Source organism: Aethalodelphis obliquidens, unplaced genomic scaffold (genome assembly GCF_003676395.1).
Source record: "Aethalodelphis obliquidens isolate GAN/ISIS:26980383/991018 unplaced genomic scaffold, ASM367639v1 scaffold97, whole genome shotgun sequence".
Classification (NCBI taxonomy): domain Eukaryota; kingdom Metazoa; phylum Chordata; class Mammalia; order Artiodactyla; family Delphinidae; genus Aethalodelphis; species Aethalodelphis obliquidens.
Genome location: NW_020838041.1, coordinates 856,422 through 877,312, shown reverse-complemented (window position 1 = coordinate 877,312; position 20,891 = coordinate 856,422). Strand labels below are relative to the sequence as shown.

General features: G+C 39.4%; 1 long non-coding RNA gene across 1 annotated transcript in view; it reads left to right on the top strand.

Moving 5' to 3' along the window:
* Positions 1 to 643: 643 nt before the first annotated feature.
* LOC113614436 (uncharacterized) overlaps positions 644 to 20,891 on the top strand; it is a 127,486-nt gene continuing 107,238 nt past the window's right edge. The window contains exons 1-2 of the long non-coding RNA XR_003430624.1: positions 644 to 694; positions 16,529 to 16,634. This is a non-coding gene — a long non-coding RNA (uncharacterized LOC113614436). The remainder of the gene's footprint in view (positions 695 to 16,528; positions 16,635 to 20,891) is intronic.

Genomic DNA, 20,891 nt, shown 5'->3' with positions numbered 1-20,891 from the left:
ACACAGAAGCATATACATACACACAAAAAGAGGAAAAGGGGAAAAAACCATAAATCTTGCTGTCAAAGTCCACCTCCTTAATTTAGTATGATTCGTTGTGTATTCATGTATTCCACAAATGCAGGTACATCAAGTTGATTGTGGAGCTTTAATCCGCTGCTTCTGAGGCTGCTGGGAGAGATTTCCCTTTCTCTTTGTTCTCACAGCTCCCTGGTCTCAGTTTTGGATGGGGCCCCGCCTCTGCGTGTAGGTCGCAGGAGGGCGTCTGTTCTTCGCTCAGGCAGGACGGGGTTAAAGGAGCAGCTGCTTCCGGGGCTCTGGCTCACTCAGGCCGTGGGGGAGGGAGGGGCACGGAGTGCGGGGCGGGCCTGCGGCGGTAGGGGCCGCCATGACGTTGCACCAGCCTGAGGCGCGCAGTGCGGCTCGCGCCCGTCTCTGGAGCTCCTTTAAGCAGCGCTCTTAATCCCCTCTCCTCGCAAACCAGGAAACAAAGAGGGAAGAAAAAGTCTCCTGCCTCTTCGGGAGCACCAGACTTTCCCCTGGACTCCCTCCCAGCTAGCTGTGGCGCACTAGCCCCTTCAGGCTGTGTTAACGCCGCCAACCCCAGTCCTCTCCCGGCGCTCCGAGCGAAGCCCGAGCCTCAGCTCGCAGCCCCGCCCGCCCCGGCGGGTGAGCAGACAAGCCTCTCGGGCGGGTGAGTACTGGTCGGCCCTGATCCTCTGTGCGGGAATCTTCCCGCTTTGCCCTCCGCACCCCTGTTGCTGCGCTCTCCTCCGTGGCTCCGAAGCTTCCCCACCTCCGCCACCTGCAGTCTCCGCCCGCGAAGGGGCTTCTAGTGTCTGGAAACCTTTCCTCCTTCACGGCTCCCTCCCACTGGTGCAGGGCCGTCCCTATGCTTTTGTCTATGTTTATTCTTTTTTCTTTTGCCCTACCCAGGTACGTGGGGAGTTTCTTGCCTTTTGGGGGGTCTGAGGTCTTCTGCCAGCGTTCAGTAGGTGTTCTGTAGGAGTTGTTCCACGTGTAGATGTATTTCTGGTGTATCTGTGGGGAGGAAGGTGGTCTCCACGTCTTACTCTTCCGCCATCTTCCCCTTTAATTTTTATTATCCAGAACTTAGTAATATATGTTAAGTGCTTTATAGCAATTTAAGCTTGACCTATAGCAGAACTTGTAAATATGGAAAGAATTGGAGAGATTTAGAGTACATTTAAGGAATCAAATCCACAGAGTTCTGTAACATTAAACATGGGAAAGTATAGGGAGAGAGAGCTATTCAATATGACTTCTAAGTTCTAGCTTCAGAAACTGAGTTGGTGAAAGTGTCTTTCACTGAGACAGTTGAACAGGAAGAGAGATCGTGGGTTTGGTTTTGGACATACTGAATTCGAGCTCTCATTGAAATTAGTCAGTGTTGTATATAGATCTGAAGCTCAATGACTGTTATGGACTGGATATTTGTGTCCCCCCTAAATTCATATGCTGCAATCATAATCCTCATTGTGATGGTTTTGGAAGTGGGTCCCTGGGGAGGTGATTAGGTCATAAGGGCAGAGCCCTCATGAATGGGATTTGTGCCCTTGTAAAAGAGACCCCAGAGAGCTCCATGGGCCCTTCCATCATGCCATGTAAGGAGACAGCAAAAACACAGCTGTCTGAGAACCAGGAAGTGGGCCCTTCGCAGACAGAAATTTTGCTGGTACATTGATCTTGGACGTCCCAGCCTCCAGAACTGTAAGAAATTAGATTCTGTTGTTTATAAGCCATTCTCTCTCTGGTGTTCTGTTACAGCAGCTCGGATGCCTATGATAATGACTTCTGGGCTAGCCATAAAAAAAAAAAGTGAGCTAGCTGCCTAAACGTCGTGATGAAAGTCATGAATGTGGTTCGGGTTTTCTAGCAAGAGGCTGTAGAATGAGAGCACTTGGGAGCTAAGGAAAAGCTGGAAGCTAGGAAGGGGGTGGGGTCCAAGTCTAGAGACAACAGGGCATGAAAGGACGAGCTTACAGAAGAAATGGAGGAGTGGCCAGAGCGGTAGAAGGGAAACAAAGAGTGCTGTGTGTCACGGAAACCAGAGGAAGAGAGTATTTTAAGAGGGAAGAAATGATCAGCAGCATTCTTGTGACTAAGAAATGAGGAAGATGCAGAAATGTTCGTTTAGCAACATGGAGTTGGCTGTAGAAACTGTTTCAGAGTATAGAGGCATATTGCCGTTTCAAGGCATATTGACACTGGAAGCCATATTTTAGTGGGCTGAGGAATATCAAACCTAAGATATTAAATATGTTCAACTCTTTCAAGATGTTGGACTGTGAAAAGGAGACAAGTAGCTGAAGGGGCTGAGAGGTCTCCAATGGGAAAATCTTGTCCATATTTAAAAGCCAATGGGAAGAAGCCTTACAGGGCAACGTGGGCTTGAAAATACAACAGAGAAAAGGGATAATCAACAGTGGATTATTTCTGAGAATGCACGGGGGATATGATTGAAGGTATACATGAAAAAGTTACCTTTAGATAAAGGACCAGGGAGTTTTCTTCTAGTACTGATTTAAATGTTCCACACACATTTTGATAAGTGTGTTTCATTATCAGTATTATTTCATTTTCATTTCTTCTGTATCTAAAAAGTTATGTAAGGGAATGTTACTTTAAAATATTGATACTTTTTTTCATAGCAATATAATTTTGAGATTTACTGCTTGGTGGTCAGAATTTTATTTGTACTCTGTCTACTTTGGGGAATGTTTAGAGATTTTCTTCACGATCTAGTAATATGTGTTCAATATTTGTGACAGATATGCATTTGGAAAGAAGGTATTCCAGGCAGAAAAAAGCTTTTTCGTAGCAAATATATCTACATAATTATTACTTCCCTTGCCTCTTTCCCATGGAAGGTAACAGTGGTTAAAAGGGCAAATTGTGGAGGAAACTAGTGAATTCTAAGTTTCCAGCTTTACTACTTACTAGCGTTTTACCTTAAATATGATATTTGACCTCTCTGTGTCTAATTTCCCTCATCTGTAAACTGGTTATGATTAGAGTTCTCACATCATTAGTTTCTTAAAATGCTTAAATCCATTAACATATTTTAATGCACTTAAATTTGTGGTTTGTGCATAGAGAGACTTAAAAAATGGTTAGCTATTGTTATTATTACCTTTCTATTTGTTTCCTCTTCTTTATGGCTCAGAAAAGTGAACTGAAGTTTCCTACACGAAACATTTCTTTACTTTTTTTTCTATAATTTTTGCTTTATTAATGTTGATGCTATATTATGTAATGTTTAGGTATTGATATATATTATCATTAGAAATATAAATATATATATATATATATATACATACGTGTGTGTGTGCGTGTGTGTGTGTATCCATAACTGTTAGTCTCCATTGTAAAGTGCCCTTTTGTTTGGTTACATGTTGACCTTGGCTATCATGAAGTTCATGACCCTATTTTCTTTTTGTGCACATTTGCTGCTATGTGTTTACCTACCTTTTCTTTTCCAACTTTCTGATCACTTATGTTTTAGGTGTAGCACACGTACATAACACATAGCTAGGGTTTGGCTTTGGAAGCTAATATTGAGAATCTTCTACTTTTAAAAGTGTAGTTTGGTCAGTTTACTTTGACATTACACTACTTAAGTCTTTATTCATTTATCATGTTTTATATTTGATTATATATGTTATATACATAATACATATAATTATAAATATATAAAGATACTATAGATAGATAGGTCGATAGATAGAGATAGTCTTTGTGTGTATGTTCTGCTGACTCTAATTTGTCCACATATTTTATTGTTGTTGATTTGGAAGAATCCTAATCTTATTCTACTGGTTATCTCCGCATCAGCTATTGCTGTGGAAGAATATGAGGACCACCTGACTATTCTCCCCTTATGGGTGACTTAATCTTTATGTCTGGATATCAAAAGAATTTTTAATTTTGAAGTACAGTGTCGTTATTAGGATATGCCTCAATGCTGGTCATTCTATGTCATTTTTTCCTCTGACATGGTGGGTACTTTCATTTCTGGAAAATGTCTTTGAATTTTGTGTATTTTTTATTTATTGTATTGGTTTTCCTCTCAGAAACACCAACTATATATACGTTGGATCTCCTTTATCAGCCTTGCATATTTATATATTCTCTTGAACCATTTTTCAGTCATGGTTCTTCTATCTTGTGTCTTATCTGTTTTCATCACTTTGTCCACATATGTGTTACTATGTTTTCAGCCAGGTTTATACTCTACTGTGTTGCTTTCAATGTGGTCTTCAGTTCTGCAATAGATTGATTTTTTTCAATTCCACATCTTTCTTGAGCCCTGCCAGCTGCTGTTATTTTTACCATATCTTCTTTGAGATCTTGTATCTCTTCTGTTTTCCAGTAAAGGCAATTCCTTCATTAAACTGTTTTTCTACTTATTTGTTATCACTTCTATTTTATACCGTGGTATCTCCTTTCCTTTACTTTTTAGTCACTGTGCATAGATTGTTAGCTGCTCCTTTTAGATGATTAGTTATTTTGAAAGTGGCTTTTCTTGCAAGAGCAAGAAGTTCTTTCAGACTTTCTTGTCTTGGCCAACTGAGACTGCAGCTGCTCCCACTGCAGATTCTCTCAGCTTCATCCTCTGGCTTCCTGATGGCTTCTACACATAGGAGTTCTAGGTAGTATCCTCTATTCGCTGCTCCCTACCTGCTTCTTTGTCATGCCAACTGGATCCAGGAAAATGGCCACCATCAGCCTCTGCACACAATTCTCCTGCTTTAAAAACGAAAGCAGTGGCCCTCAGTACATGCCGCTTACTTGTCTTACAAGCGATACCTGAGATGGGAAACTTCTACACCCCTTAAAGACCTTCCTGCACTTCCATTTTCCTTTTACTACATTCGGCAGCCTTTTTTCCATATATTTTATATATTGTGATTTGATATTATAGATATCTCCTAATTTCATCAAAGATGAGTTGTTCAAATTGCTTTGGGATATTTTCCAAAAGAAAAGTAGGAAAATGCAATCTTTGATCCACTGTCTTTAAACCAGATGTTTTCTGATAAATTCTCGAAGCCTCCTGTCACTATTTACTTCTGTGACCATGCTGTGGTCTATATTACAAAACATTGTTCATCCCTTTAATTCTAACAGGCGTGTGTGTAGTTTACTTTCTAAAGAGAATGCCTCTGGTTCTTTCTATTTTTATCCATAAACAAATAATCTTCACCATGCTCCCATATTCAGTTTTATGGGTATTTATTTATATAAAAAAACTTTTTCTTTTATTAAAGATATTTTTATTTATTTATTTTATTATTTTTTTGGCTGCGTTGTGTCTTCATTGCTGCACGCAGGCTTCTCTCTAGTTGTGGCAAGCAGGGACTACTCTTTGTTGCGGTGCCCGGGCTTCTCATTGCAGTGGCTTCTCTTTGCTGCGGAGCATGGGCTCTCGGCATGCGGGCTTCTGTAGTTGGGGCTCATGAGCTCTAGGGCGCAGGCTCAGTAGTTGTGGTGCACGGGCTTAGTTGCTCCGCAGCATGTGGGATCCTCCTGGACCAGGGCTCGAACCCGTGTCCCCTTCATTGGCAGGCAGATTCTTAACCCCTGTGCCACCAGGGAAGTCCTAAGATATTTTAATTTTTAAACATTGCATATTTCCTTATTGATGGATTCCAGTCTTGAGTTTATTGTAGTCAAATCTAAATTGCACCTTTTCAATGGCATCTAGTGAGATTCATTTCCTTTCCTTTGTTGTTTCCTTTGTTATCTGACCTGAGTATATTTGTCTATAGACCTGTGATAACATTTGTTCTCCAACTTTCATCTTTTTAATCCTCATCAGAAATTCCTGAGTCTCTTCTTCACTAAATTACTTTTTTCTGTAGCTATTCCCGTTGTCCATATTTGCATTTTTATCTGGTCATTGTGAAGCTCCACACCTAAATTCATCTTAAACACATGTTGATCAAGCCAGCACATGAAAGAATCTGTCAAACACATTCTTGCAGGCTTCCTCAGATGCATTAATGCATCTTTTGCCAATAGTCTGTGCTTATGGCATTTTTATGGTATGTGTAAAAAACTACATCCTGCTCTGCCACGCCATGTATGTAGGCAGCCATTTACTTAATTCCCTACCAAAAATGTAAATGTCTTCAGACACATATCTCAGATTTGCCTACAAGCATCCCTCCCTCATGTGGAACAGCGGAGGTGGGTTGTAATTAATTGGTCAGATGCATCTCTGCAGGCCAGCCACCACACTTCACAGCCCTCTTCAGAGTGATGTCCATTTACTTATGACATTTTCGTATCTGTCACTGAATTAGCATGGCCTGTCTTCAGTTTGGGGAAGTAGCAATATTCTTCCCTCTTGTTGCTAGGGTTTGTGAATCTGACATATGATTATGAAGGCCTGGAATTCAATCATAATGTTCTAACCCCCCGGGGTGTGTGGCAGAGCTATAAAAAAAAAGGTGGAGTTAGAGGCAGACAGGTGATAAGAGTCCATCACATGCTGCCTTTGCTCACGACTAGGGATGCTTTAGGAGATTGATTTGAGAATACTTGTACGTGCCGTGCTGGAACAGAGAAAGGACTGACTGTCTTAGAAAGCAAGATGAAGCTCCTTCAGAAAGCCCCAAATCCTACTTCATAGGAGAGTTTCCAGATCTATTCTATATCCTCTTTCTCTGCTGACTCGTGTTCTTTCAAGTGTTCTTCAGTCCCTGAGAATGGTTTTCTTTTTGAGTTTCCTCTTGGGTTAATTTTTCATTTGGCCTCAGAGCATTACTTATCCTCCTTAACGAACCAGAACAGAGGAATATCAACCTGAGCTTTTCCATTACAGATGCACTCGCCTGCATTTGCAGTGGATACAGTTAGTGATAGATTCAGGTAGGGGCATAAACCCAGCATATCCCTCCTGCCCTCCATGACACACTCAAGAAGGGCTTTTCTTGGACATACATGCACTTATGCTTTTCACAACACTCCCTCCTCCCCTTTATCTCTGCAAAAGGCCTAAAAGTACAACTGAAAATCGAGTTTGGTAAAAATCTGCATGGTCATCTGATGCTCTATGCACATAGAATTACACTTAAATCAATATTTATCTGCTTCCAACTTCTTACCTCTGGTCTAGTAGTTATATGAGATTTAAATGAGCATGAATAGATCTTTGCCTTATCATAGGTAATACCTTACTGAACCAAGAAAATACCAGGGATTAAAAAAAAAAACCCAGAGGATTGACAAGGAATATAATTTTAAGTAGAATAGATAAAATTAAGGCAGATAATATTGGAGTCAAGGGTACAAATACATTATAGAAAATAGAAATATTAAAAGCAAAATATAAAAAAGCACAGAAAATAGCATGCCTTTATCAAAGTTCACTGGTTAGAAATCTTTTAAAAAATAATTTTATAAAAGTCTAATTTTTGCTTAATTTTTTATATTATTTAACAAGAGATTGTCATTTTCTTATTAAATATTGACTATGATGGAAAGCCTAAGTGAAATTCTTACTCTATGTACCCCCATCCCAGTTTTCATGGAAAATTAATTTTCTTTCAAGTTCTTTTACCTTCTGGTCTACCCTCTTATATAATGAAACACTGGCTTCTTCTAGATTGCCTGACTTTTTAAATAAAAACAGCTTCCCATTGACCAAAATTCTCCTAGAGGTAAAAACACAAGAGTCAGTTTGAGTGAGTTTTTGCTCCCATTCTACCCCAGGTGGAGTAATTGAATTGATGTACTGTGCGGCTTCAAGGCAGTCACATTCCAGGATGTCTGATATTGCTATATGGTGCTAAGAGTCACATCCCCAGGCATCCTTTTCACTATATCTTCATCTCTGATCTTAGTTATGCCACACTCATTACTAATTCACTCCTGGCTGTACCCAAACATTTGCATATTCTCAGTTTTTATCTTCCCCTCCCTTTAAGAATGCCCATCATTTCCCATCTTTGGTTATTAATGTAACTCATTATAGGCTTCTCCAGCTGTCCTCAAAATGTATGCTGAATAAGACATGAGGAGGAAAGCTTAGAAAAAATAGCTTTCCAGTCCAGGCAAATCATTAGAGGAATTTATGTCAGAAAGCAGAAGAAAATTTTCCAGACTGTAGAGTTAGCTTTGTTACTTAGTCATGTGCACTATAAAGTCGAGAAATGATACTTTTATTCCAATATGATTATCAATCATTGCATACATTCAGTTTCAGAAACTGATTCTACATTCAGAATTTTATTTTCCTAATGATGGAATTAAGGAAAGGAGATTTTTTTCCCATAGAATTCTATTGACCTATTATAAGGATTTTTAACTGTTGCAAAAATGTCTAGTTCTTTTATTAAATTCAACAATTTGCTTCCATTTGTATATATGTATAGATGTACAATTGGTATATGTACATATATGTAATAGCATTCATGATAAGGACATGTAATTTTAGGTGATGACTTGTTTTACAATATCTCACGGATGGTGCCTTATACAAAAATGTTAAAGAACTAGAAAACATGGGGCTACTCAATGCGTCCTTCATTGTAAAGTGATTATTACTGCCTGTCTTCACAATCAACACAATTGCATATGGTGTCATTTCACTGAATATTGGAAAACATCAATATCTAGACCCATGGCTTTCCTTACCCAATGGTTAATGCCAGAAATTTCAGTGCTGGACTCTCCCTTTATTTTCCTCTCTAGTTTACCTTTCTTTCTATTCATCTTCTTTGTTCCTTTTTCCTCTATGCCTGTCATCCAATCATTTACTTTTCATTTATTCTTTTTTTTTTAACATCTTTATTGGGGTATAATTGCTTTAAAATGTTGTGTTAGTTTATGCTATAAAACAGTGAATCAGCTATATGTATACATATATCCCCATATACCCTCCCTCTTGCATCTCCCTCCCATCCTCCATATCCCACCCCTCTAGGTGGTCATAAAGCACCCAGGTGATCTCCACATGCAATGCAGCTGCTCCCCACTAGTTACCTACTTTACGTTTGGTAGTTTATATATGTCAGTGCTACTCTCTCACTTCGTCCCAGCTTCCCCTTCCCCCTCCCCATGTCCTCAAGTTCATTTTCTACGTCTGTGTCTTTATTCCTGTCCTGCCCCTAGATTCATCAGAACCACTTTTTTTTTTTTTTTTTTAAGATTCCATACATATGTGTTAGCAACGGTATTTGTTTTTCTCTTTCTGAATTACTTCACTCTGTATGATAGGCTCTAGGTCCATTTACCTAACGACAAATAACTCAATTTCGTTTCTTTTTATGGCTGAGTAATATTCCATTGTATATATGTGCCACATCTTCTTTATCCATTCATCTGTTGATGGACACTTAGGTTGTTTCCACGTGCTGGCTATTGTAAATAGGGCTGCAATGAACATTGTGGTACATGACTCTTTTTGAATTATGGTTTTCTCAGGGTATATGCCAAGTAGTGGGATTGCTGGGTCATATGGTAGTTCTATTTTTAGCTTCCAAAATTATGTTGAATAATAGTGGTGAGAGTGTGCAACCTTGTCTTGTTCCTTATCTTAGTGGAAATAGTTTCAGTTTGTCACCATTAAGAAGGATGTTGGCTGTGAGTTTCTCATATATGGACTTTATTATGTTGAGGTAAGTTCCCTCAATGCCTACTTTCTGGAGGGTTTTAATTATAAATGGGTGTTGAATTTAGTCACAAGTTTTTCTTCATATATTGAGATGATCATATGGTTTTTCTCCTTCAATTTGTTAATATGGTTTATCACATTGATTGATTTGCATATATTGAAGAATCCTTGCATTCCTGGGATAAAACCCACTTGATCATGGTGTATGATCCTTTTAATGTGCTGTTGGATTCTGTTTGCTAGTATTGTTGTGGAGAATTTTTGCATCTATGTTCATCAGAGATATTGGTCTGTAGTTTTCTTTTTTTGTGACACCTTTGTCTGATTTTGGTTTCAGGATGATGGTGGTCTTGTAGAATGAGTTTGGAATATATTTTGGAAGAGTTTGAGAAGGATAAGTGTTAGCTTTTCTCTAAGTGTTTGATAGGATTTGCCTATGAAGCCATGTGGTCCTGGGCTTTTGTTTGTTGGAAGATTTTTAATCACAGTTTCAATTTCAGTGCTTGTGGTTGGTCTGTTTATATTTTCTATTTCTCCCTGGTTCAGTCTGGGAAGGTTGTGCGTTTCTAAGAATTTGTCCATTTCTCCCAGGTTGTCCATTTTATTGGCATATAATTGCTTGTAGTGATCTCTCATGATTCTTTATATTTCTGCAATGTCAGTTGTTACTTCTGCTTTTTCATTTCTAATTCTGTTGATTTGAGTCTTCTCTCTTTTTTTCTTGATGAGTCTGGCTAATGGTTTATCAATTTTGTTTATCTTCTCAAAGAAAGAGCTTTTAGTTTTATTGATCTTTGCAATAATTTCCTTCATTTCTTTTTCATTTATTTCTTATCTGATCTTTATGATTTTATTCCTTCTGCTAACTCTGGGTTGTTTTTTTTTTTCTCTAATTGCTTTAGGTGTAAGGTTAGATTGTTTATTTGAGATGTTTCTTGTTTCTTGAGGTAGGATTGTATTGCTATAAACTTCCCTCTTAGAACTGCTTTTGCTGCCTCCTATAGGTTTTGAGTCATCGTGTTTTCATTGTCATTTGTTTCTCGGTATTTTTCGATTTCCTCTTTGATTTCTTCAGTGATCTCTTGGTTATTTGGTAGTGTATTGTTTAGCCTCCATGGTTTGTATCTTTTGCAGTTTTTTTTCCTGTAATTGATATCTAATCTCATAGCGTTGTGGTCAGAAAACATACTTGATATGATTTCAATTTTCTTAAATTTACCAAGGCTTGATTTGTGACCTAAGATATATCTAGCCTGGAGAATGTTCCATGAGCACTTGAGAAGAATGTGTATTCTGTTGTTTTGGGATGGAATGTCCTATAAATATCATTTAAGTCCATCTTGTTTAATGTGTCATTTAAAGCTTGCGTTTCCTTATTTATGTTAATTTTGAATGATCTGTCCACTGGTGTAAGTGGGGTGTTAAAGTCCCCTACTATGACTGTGTTACTGTTGATATCCCCTTTTATGGCTCTTAGCATTTGCCTCATGTATTGAGGTGCTCCTATGTTGGGTGCATAAATATTTACAATTGCTATATCTTCTTCTTGGATTGATCCCTTGATCATTATGTAGTGTCCATCTTTTTCTCTTGTAATAGTCTTTATTTTAAAGTCTATTTTGTCTGATATGACAATTGCTACTCAAGCTTTCTTTTGATTACCATTTGCATGGAATATCTTCCTCCATCCCCTCACTTTCAGTCTGTATGTGTCCCTAACTCTGAAGTCCGTCTCTTGTAGACAGCATATATGTGGATCTTGTTTCTGTATCCATTCAGCCAGCCTATGTCTTTTGGTTGGAGCATTTAATGCATTTACATTTAAGGTAATTATCAATATGAAATTTCCTATTACCATTTTCTTAATTGTTCTGGGTTTGTTTTTGTAGGTCTTTTCCTTCTCTTGTGTTTCCTGCCTAGAGAAGTTTCATTAGCATTTGTTGTAAAACTGGCTTGGTGGTGCTGAATTCTCTTAGCTTTTGCTTGTCTGTAAATGTTTTAATTTCTCCATCAAATCTGAATGAGACCCTTGCTGGGTAGAGTAATCTTGGTTGTAGGTTTTTCCCTTTCATCACTTTAAATATGTCCTGCCACTCCCTTCTGGCTTGCAGAGTTTCTGCTGAAAGATCAGCGTTAACCTTACGGGGATTCCCTTGTATGTTATTTGTTGCTTTTCCCTTGCTGCTTTTAACATTTTTTCTTTGAATTTAATTTTTGATAGTTTGATTAATATGTGTCTTGACACGTTTCTCTTTGGATTTATCCAGCCTGGGACTCTCTGTGCTTCCTGGACTTGATTGCCTATTTCCTTTCCCCTGTTAGGGAAGTTTTCAACTATAGTCTCTTCAAATATTTTCTCAGTCCCTTTCTTTTTCTCTTCTTCTTCTGGGACCCATATAATTCACATATTGGTGCACTTAATGTTGTCCCAGAGGTCTCTGAGATTGTCTTCAATTCTTTTAATTCTTTTCTCTTTATTCTGCTCTGCAGTAGTTATTTCCACTATTTTATCTTCCAGGTCACTTATCCATTCTTCTGCCTCAGTTTTTCTGCTATTGATTCCTTCTAGAGTGTTTTAAATTTCGTGTATTGTGTTGTTCATCACTGTTTGTTTGCTCTTTATTTCTTCTAGGTCCTTGTTAAATGTTTCTTGTATTTTCTCCATTCTGTTTCCAAGATTTTGGATCATCTTTACCCTCATTACTCTGAATTCTTATTCAGGTAGACTGTCTATTTCCTCTTCAATTGTTTGGTCTGTTGGGTTGTTACCTTGCTCCTTCATCTGCTGCCTATTTCTTTGTCATCTCATTTTGCTTAACTTACTTGTTTGGGGTCTCCTTTTCGCAGGCTGCACGTTCGTAGTTTCCGTTGTTTTTGGTGTCTTCCCCCAGCAGGTAAGGTTGGTTCAGTGGCTTGTGTAGGCTTCCTGGTGGAGGGGTCTGGTGCCTGTGTTCTTGTCGTTGTGGCTGCATCTTGTCTTTCTGGTGGGCAGGGCCACACCTGGTGGTGTGTTTTGGGGTGTCTTAGTATGATTTTAGGCAGCCTCTCTGCTAATGGGTGGTGTTGTGTTCCTGGCTTGCTAGTTGTTTGGCGTGGGGCATCCAGCCCTGGAGCTTGCTGGCCTTTCGGTGAAGCTGGGTCTTAGCGTTGAGATGGAGATCTCTGGGAGAGCACTCACTGATTGATATTACATGGGGCTGGGAGGTCTCTGGTGTTCCAATGTTCTGAACTCGGCTCTCCCACCTCAGAGTCTCAGGCCTGACACCAGGCCAGAGCACCAACACACTGTCAGCCACATGGCTCAGAAGAAAAGGCAGAAAAAAGAAAGAAAAAAATAATTAAAAAATAATAAATACTAAAAAATTATTAAAATAAAAAAATAATAATTTTAAAAAAGAAGAGAGCAACCAAACCAATAAACAAATCCACCAGTGATAACAAGCGCTAAAAACCATACTAAGATTAACATAAACATGAGAAACAAGTTAGTCACAGACAGCAAACCCCACGTCTACAGTTACTCCCGAAGTCCACCTCCTCAATTTGGGATGATCCGTTGTCTATTCAGGTATTCCACAGGTGCAGGTACATCAAGTTGATTGTGGAGCTTTAATCCGCTGCTCCTGAGGCTGCTGGGAGAGATTTCCCTTTCTCTTCTTTGTTCGCACAGCTCCTGGGGTTCAGCTTTGGATTTGGCCCCGCCTCTGCGTGTAGGTCACCCTCAGGCATCTGTTCCTGCCCAGACAGGATGGGATTAAAGCAGCAGCTGATTAGGGGGCTCTGGCTCGCTCATGCCCGAGGGGGAGAGTGGGATACAGTAATTATAATTGGAGCGCAGGGCCAACCTGCGGTGGCAGAGGTCAGCGTGAAGTTGAAACAGCCTGAGGCACACGGTGTGTTTGCTGGGGGGGATCTGTCCCTGGATCACGGGACCGTGGCAGAGGCGGGCTGCACAGGCTCCTGGGAGGGGAGGGGTGGATAGTGATCTGTGCTTGTACACAGGATTATTGGTGGCTGAGGCAGCAGCATTAGCATTTCATGCCCATCTCTGTGGCCCAAGCTGATCGCTGTGGCTCATGCCCACTTCTGGAGCTTGTTTAGGCGGTGCTCTGAATCCCCTCTCCTTGCCCACCCTGAAACAATGGTCTCTTGCCTCTTAGGCAGCTCCAGACATTTACCCGCACTCCCTCCTGGCTAGCTGTGGTGCACTAGCCCACTTCAGGCTGTGTTCATGTCGCCAACCCCAGTCCTCTCCCTGGGATCTGACTGAAGCCCGAACCTCAGCTCCCAGCCCCCACCCATCCCAGCAGGTGAGAAGACAAGCCTCTCAGGCTGGTGAGTGCGGGTCGGCACCGATCCTCTGTGTGGGCATCTCTCTGCTTTGCCCTCTGCACCCCTGTTGCTAAGCTCTCCCCCGTAGCTCTGAAGCTTCCCCCCACCCACTTCCCATCTCTGCCAGTGAAGGGGCTTCCTATTGTGTGGAAACTTTTCTCCTTCACAGCTCTCTCCCAGAGGTGCAGGTCCCATCCCTATTCTTTTGTCTCTGTATTTTCTTTTTTTAGCCCTACCCAGTTATGTGGGGGAGTTTCTTGCCTTTTGGGAAGTCTGATGTCTTCTGCCAGTGCTCAGTAGGTGTTCTGTAGAGTTGTTCCACGTGTAGATGTATTTTTAAAAAAAATTTATGTATTTATTTATTTATTTTTCGCTGTGTTGGGTCTTTGTTGCTGTGTGCGGGCTTTCTCTAGTTGTGGTGAGCGGGGGCTACCCTTTTGTTGCAGTGCGCAGACTTCTCATTGTGGTGGCTTCTCTTATTGCGGAGCATGGGCTCTAGGCACACGGGCTTCAGTAGTTGTGGCATGTGGGATTTTTGGGGTGAGAGCTAAAAGGTGGTCAAGTTCACCTGGCAGATGGTGAGGAAGGGCAGCATGGAGGATGGCCATCTTGGGAACTGGGTGTTCATTTTAGCTCTGGGAGGAAATCGGTCTTTGTGAAAGTGCTGGGGGAGGGGCTGCATCTCAGTGAGGGAAGGTGGGACTGATCTTTGAGGGGTTACAAGCAAAAATAAAACGAAGGGTTTCTTCTGGGGAAAAATGCAGATTAGTGCAGAGAGGATGTCTGTCATGGAGCTTTGTCGTGGTGAGCTACAAAGAGGCCATGTTCAGCTATTAATTTCAAAGCTGGCTTCTGTGAGTTCATTGTTCATATAATAAAAAGAGGACTAAGTCACAACTACTTTGGAAAATCATCACTGTTGTTGTTTTCAGTGACTTTCCATATTCTAGACTTTGCTTGATTTTCAAATTCATAATATATTTACCATTTATAAAGGTATTAGCATGGCCAATATTAAATTTTAGTACTTCCCCTCTGAAGATGAGGAAAATTAAATTTAGAGATGGCAGGTCATTTTTCCAAGATCACTATCTACTTATATGGTAGAACTTTGATTTGAGAAATGAGAATTTTGTGTCTGAATCGTGAGTTTTATTGTTTTTAAATTTTCTTTAAAAATTAGTAAGCCATACATACATGCTAAAGATCTATTTCCCTTCACAGCTCACAAGTTTGTATTGATTATGTGAAAATATTTGAAAAAATAGTCACTTGATAATACATTATTATTAAATAAGAATGCAAAGGTTGCAAGTAGTGTCAATTTTTTAGGTATTAAACTCTTTATAGATTGTAACTTTATAAAACGGTTCTATCCACTTCATTTCTGAGTTGAATGCCACAAATGTTTTGTTTTCCATGCCAAGGTTCCTGGCTGCAAATGGCAGAAGCCAATGCCTCTCATGGGAAGTGGTAAAGGCAAAAACATTGACTTGATTCATCGTAGCTCACAGAACCAATGGCAAAGCAAGAGAACACATTACAGAAATTTGTATTAGAAATAATTGAGGCAAAGCAGCCCCAAAATCAGCAGGTGTCACCACTGGACTCTTGCTGCCTTATTGCCCCCAATCCACCATTGTCCCATGAAAACTTCGGGCTGACTCTTGATCCCTACGGTGCTTCCTTAAGATTCCAAGATCTGATCAAGAGCCTAAGCTACAAAGCAGTCATTCCACCGACAGAGAATAAATAGAATTGTTTCCTTCCGTTTGGCTTCTAGAGTGGGAGTTAGGACCCTGCTTTGACACCATTTGAAGATCCCCATCAACACAGAGAGCGCTTGCATGTTGGTTGCCCACATCACAAAAATTTTGTAATGCAGTTGTATGTTGAGGCCTTTTCTAAGCAATAGCTAAGTTATACAGCAATTTCACTGAATAGCTTGGAGTAACACAGCTTAGTAGAGAGAAAGTCTAACATCTAAGTCTCTTGACCTTCCTTCCTTTTTATCAGGTCACCATGTTTATCCATAGCTTTATGAAACACAGGAAATATAATTAATACCTATTACAGTGCCTGCTGTGGTACATGTCGTTTAAATGCTCCTCCATTTTTTTTTTCCTTGTCTGCTTTGAGTGCTGACTTAAGAAATGAGTTTTCTCATGAATTTGCTTTGAAGATTATTTTTTATTATACTTTGAATATAAATCATTAAAAATGACATTTGTGAAATTGTCACCTTGTATTCATGGCCAGTGTAAGCTTAGGTCAGTGAATAAAACTTGGAACAAATCAACTGTTTTAGGCATTAGAGCAGACATCTGATTGCTATCTTTGCCTGTGAAAAAAAAATGCTATGTTTCTCAATTTGAAAAATATAATGCATTCAGTAATCCAAGAAAGCTGAAATTCAGGTAAATTCTGCAGTTTTTCCTGTTCTATCCAACACAAAATAATCGTTTTATCATAGTTTTGCACAAAAAGGACTTTAAAAAGAACCCTCAAGGATGGGATTAGTACACTCAGAGAACCCTCTTACTCTCTTCCTAGCATGTGAAGATAAAATGAGAAGTTGGCAGTCTGCAAGCAGGAAGCAGTCCCCCACCAGACCTGACCCCGCTGGCACCCTGATTTCGAACATCCAGCCTCCAGAACTGTGAGTGATAAATTTCTGTCGTTCATAAGCCTGTGGTCTTCTGCTGTTGCAGCCTGATCCAAGACAAGGAGTCATTTGCTTTTTCTTTCTTTGTTTCTTCCTATATGGATATCCACTTACTGCAGAATCATTTAGTTGAAAGATTATTTTTTTCCCCACTGAATTGTCATGGAACTTCTGTTATAAACTGTAAACCATTCTGGTGTTCTCTGTTGTGTTTCATAGGTTTATTTTTATACGTATTCTGTCTTAATGACTGTTGCTTTACAGTAAGTCTTGATATCAGATAGTGGAAGGTCTCCAAGTTCGTTCATCTTCAAAATTGACTTGGCTATGCCAGGCATGTCCGTATAATTTTAGACTTAGTGACTTTTTGCTCATTTTATCTCTTCTGTTAGCTGTTTAAATTACATTTTTATTTTCATGGTTTAAAATATGTATCCTTGACTTCTTACGATCTCCCTTAAATTAGAATATTGACTACTTTTTGAATGATGTAAAAAAATTTTAAAATGTTTAACTCAATTTACCCACCCACAGTTTTTGGTATTGTTGATACATATTTTATTTCTTCTTATGTTATAAACTCACAAGGCAGAATTATCACTCTTGCTTTAAAAGTCCCAGTGACATATTTCTCCACAAGTTTACCTTTTCTGGTCTTCCTTTCTTCTGGAACTTTCTTCTTCCACTTATTATCATTTCATTTCAGTCTAAAGGAACTCTAAGTAATTCTTATGGTGCATGTCAATTGGCACATATTGTTTTAGTTCTTTTTTAGGTGGTGAGGTATCTGAAAATAAGTTTATATTGCCTCCGTTTTTGAAGGATGTTTATTGAGGGATTAGAATTATAAAGTGGCAGATTTTCACCCCTTTAGGCCCTTAGCAGATGTAATTTCATTGTCCTTCTCCTAGGTTTTATTGTTTATCTTCAAAAGTTAGTCATCAGATATAACGTCACATTTTAAAAAGTAGCGTGTCATTTATCTCCATCTGCTTCTAAGGTCTTGTCTTTGGTTTTGGTTTTCAACATTTGAATTTTGATGTGCCTAAGTGTGTTATTTTTTTTCCAGTTTTCATTCATGGGGTTTCCTGAGCTTCTCGAATCTGTGGGTCAATGTGTTTTCATCACTTTAGGAAAACTCTTAGCCATTATCTCCTCAAAAAAGACTTTTGCCCATTCTCTTCCTCCTCTTTTTCTCTCTGCCTCACTTTGCATATTTTCTGTTTATCCACCATCTCATGTCTTGTAAGTTTTTATTCGAGGAAAGACATTGTTATAATCACAGAGGCTTCAGATTGTATATCCTCCCCAGAAAACGTTCTCCATTTTTTTGTGGTACACATTAGTAATTAAGCTGCATTGGTTCTGTGTTGCAATTTTAGTAAGAATTAGTCAATTTATGATTTGTCTCTATTCCTGAGATTAGACCATTAGGACTATGAATTTAGAGCTGTCAGGTCTCTCTCTTCAGGTGTGAAAGACCATGGGAACTTTAGTTATACTCTACAGAAATGGGAGCAAAATGCTTTTCTCTAATCTCAAATTCCTTATATATATATTTATTACAGGTTATTGCGAGGAATTAAATGATCTAATGTATCTGAACTATTTAACAGTGTTTGACATATAGTACATTTTCAAGAAATGTGAACTATTATTGGTTGATTGTAGATATTATTCTTTGGATCTTATATGACTTTAGTGAGCATCCTTTCCTAGAGATTTAGTGAGCTGCAGTTTGCTTGCATCTGTTGGCACATACAGATGTAATTATGCTGAGTATATATATGATTATGTAATGGATGACATCAGCTAAAAGTGATGTCCAGAGCTGGTCCTCGGCTAGGGCTAACTGCTTTCCCAAGATGGTGACCACAGTATCTTCCATCTCTTCTTCTTTTCCTCCAACGTGACTTTGACTCTCCTCCCAATGAGGAGACTTTTGGGACTTATTTTAACCAATAAGTTATGGCAGAAGCAATGCCCTGGGCTTTCTGAGGCTATATTATAACAGGTTCTTAAGCTTCTAATTTGTGTACTAGACAGAGTACTGACCCTTTAGACCTTCATGCACGTGTAAACAGTCCAACTGCCCTAAGGTTGCCCGACTGAGGGATCACGTGGAGTTTCTGAGACCATGTGGAGAGACAAGCTCCTCCAGCCCCAGCTGTCCCCGCACTGTTCTGCTCTAGTTCCAGGTGCTGGCTGACTCACCCCATGAGAGGCTCTGAGCCAAAGCCACACTTTCAAGTTCTTCCCGAGTTCCTGATCCATAGACACTATGAGGCACGATGAAGTGAGCGTGGTTGTTCTGAGCCAGTGTGTGATGGAGTGACTTCTCAGCACCAGATAACCAGAATGAGTTGTCGAGATGCTGTCTCTGCCATGTACTTTTCTTTGACACCGTCCACTCTCCGCCCAGACTCGTTCTCCCCTCCTAACAGAGGGACAATATGCGGTCCTTCACGTAGTCTTGACCTCTTAATCCTGCTCTGCCCAGATCGTGCCTGGACTTCCCCACATACCCTGAAATGAAACTGGCTCGCTGGAACTTGTGAGATAATTGGCTGACTAACCGAGTAAACGAATTTTCCCTAAAGACTTTATGGTTATTGATATCTTAATACGTGTCTCTTTCTAGAGAGGCACATTCATATCTTTTAAAAATCTTCTAAATTGGCACTCAAAATAGATTGACTAATGTTTGGATTTTGGATAGAATGAAGATCTTTTGAGGAAAATATTTTTAAGTGTTGAAGAAGGAGGTGTGCAATGTTGCAAGATGTTCAGGACCTGAAAAATCACCCTATATGGTCTCTGCCTATAGCCCATTCTTTCTTTTATCCCTGAGTAGCTAAAATAAGTAATGTGATGACATCTCATTTTGCTGTGGGTTCTTAATCTGAAATCGTAATCAATGGTCAAAATGTTTGCAAAGCATTCCAAATCCCTTGTATTAGAATCAACCTAATAATGTCAAGATGTTATTGGCATTACATAGGTTTCCGTATGGTGAGGTTCAAATCAACACTCTATGCTTAGTTATATTAGGAAAGCTAATGTATATAAGCTAGAGCTAATGTTAATCTGATTGTCAAAACTAATTAGGCTGAAATTCTCAATTGTGAACTTCCACTAAACCACTGAACCAATGCTATCTAAATTGGAAGTGTTTTTTTTTTCTCTCTCTTAATACAACATAGAAGAGACTCATGAATTTTTCATGTTACTTATGGTCATCTCTGCAACAGAGTGTGGGGTTCTAACCTGACCTGCAAAGTATACCTCCAGCATGTTAATAAAATGTCTTCTTTTTACCTAGGCCAGAGTCTAATGTATATGTGACTTCCCAAAGTGGGAGTAGATAAGCCAATTAATTGGTGTCACACAAATATTCTGTGGGGTGTGCCAGGATAGTGCTCCAGTAGGTCCCATGGACAATCCAAGGAGTTTCTCTTAGGATCGCCAAAAGGATGCTAGACATTCTCCCATCTGTTCTTGGAAACCCTTTGGTCCAACAACTGAAAGGGAACTAGGAATCTACATGCCACCTATTCCAAAAACTCTTTCTCTGGGCTTGTGGTTTAATCACTGTTGTTTGTGAACAATGCAAAAAAATGTTCTCTGGTTTTCTGGATGGGCTTACTGAGCCCTTCCCTCTGTCCACTGCCTTGTTTCCTGGTTTTCAAATGTATCTCAGACTCTCCACCTGAAAAAGAAATGAAATATAAATGCACACATATTGGTAACACTTCGCATGTACTGCTTATACCTCAGGCTACACTTGAGTTCATTCTTTTGTTTTAATATCACCTTCCATCCATGAAAAGTTTTTGCCACTCTTATGACTTTTTTAAATTGAAGTGTAGTTGATTCACAATGTTGTGTTAATGTCTGCTATACAGCAAAGTGATTCAGTTATACATACATATATATATATATGTATATATATACACATTCTTTTTTTTATGTTCTTTTCCTGAAATTTTTAAGTTAAATGTTGATTTCTCCATTTATTTCTTGTGGGTGTTCATTCCATCACAAAGACCTATTTTTTTTGCCTTCCGAAGTGCTCCTTTACCCTATCTTTTCTTTTTCTACATTCACTTGCACTGTCCTTATCTATGCCCAGCATATAAATATAAGAACCGGTGTGCATTTTATAGAAAGGGAATCATTACTACCATTGACTACGTTCTATGTTGTGTCAACCATTTCAGAAATGACTCTGAAATGTGTGAAAAAATTAGG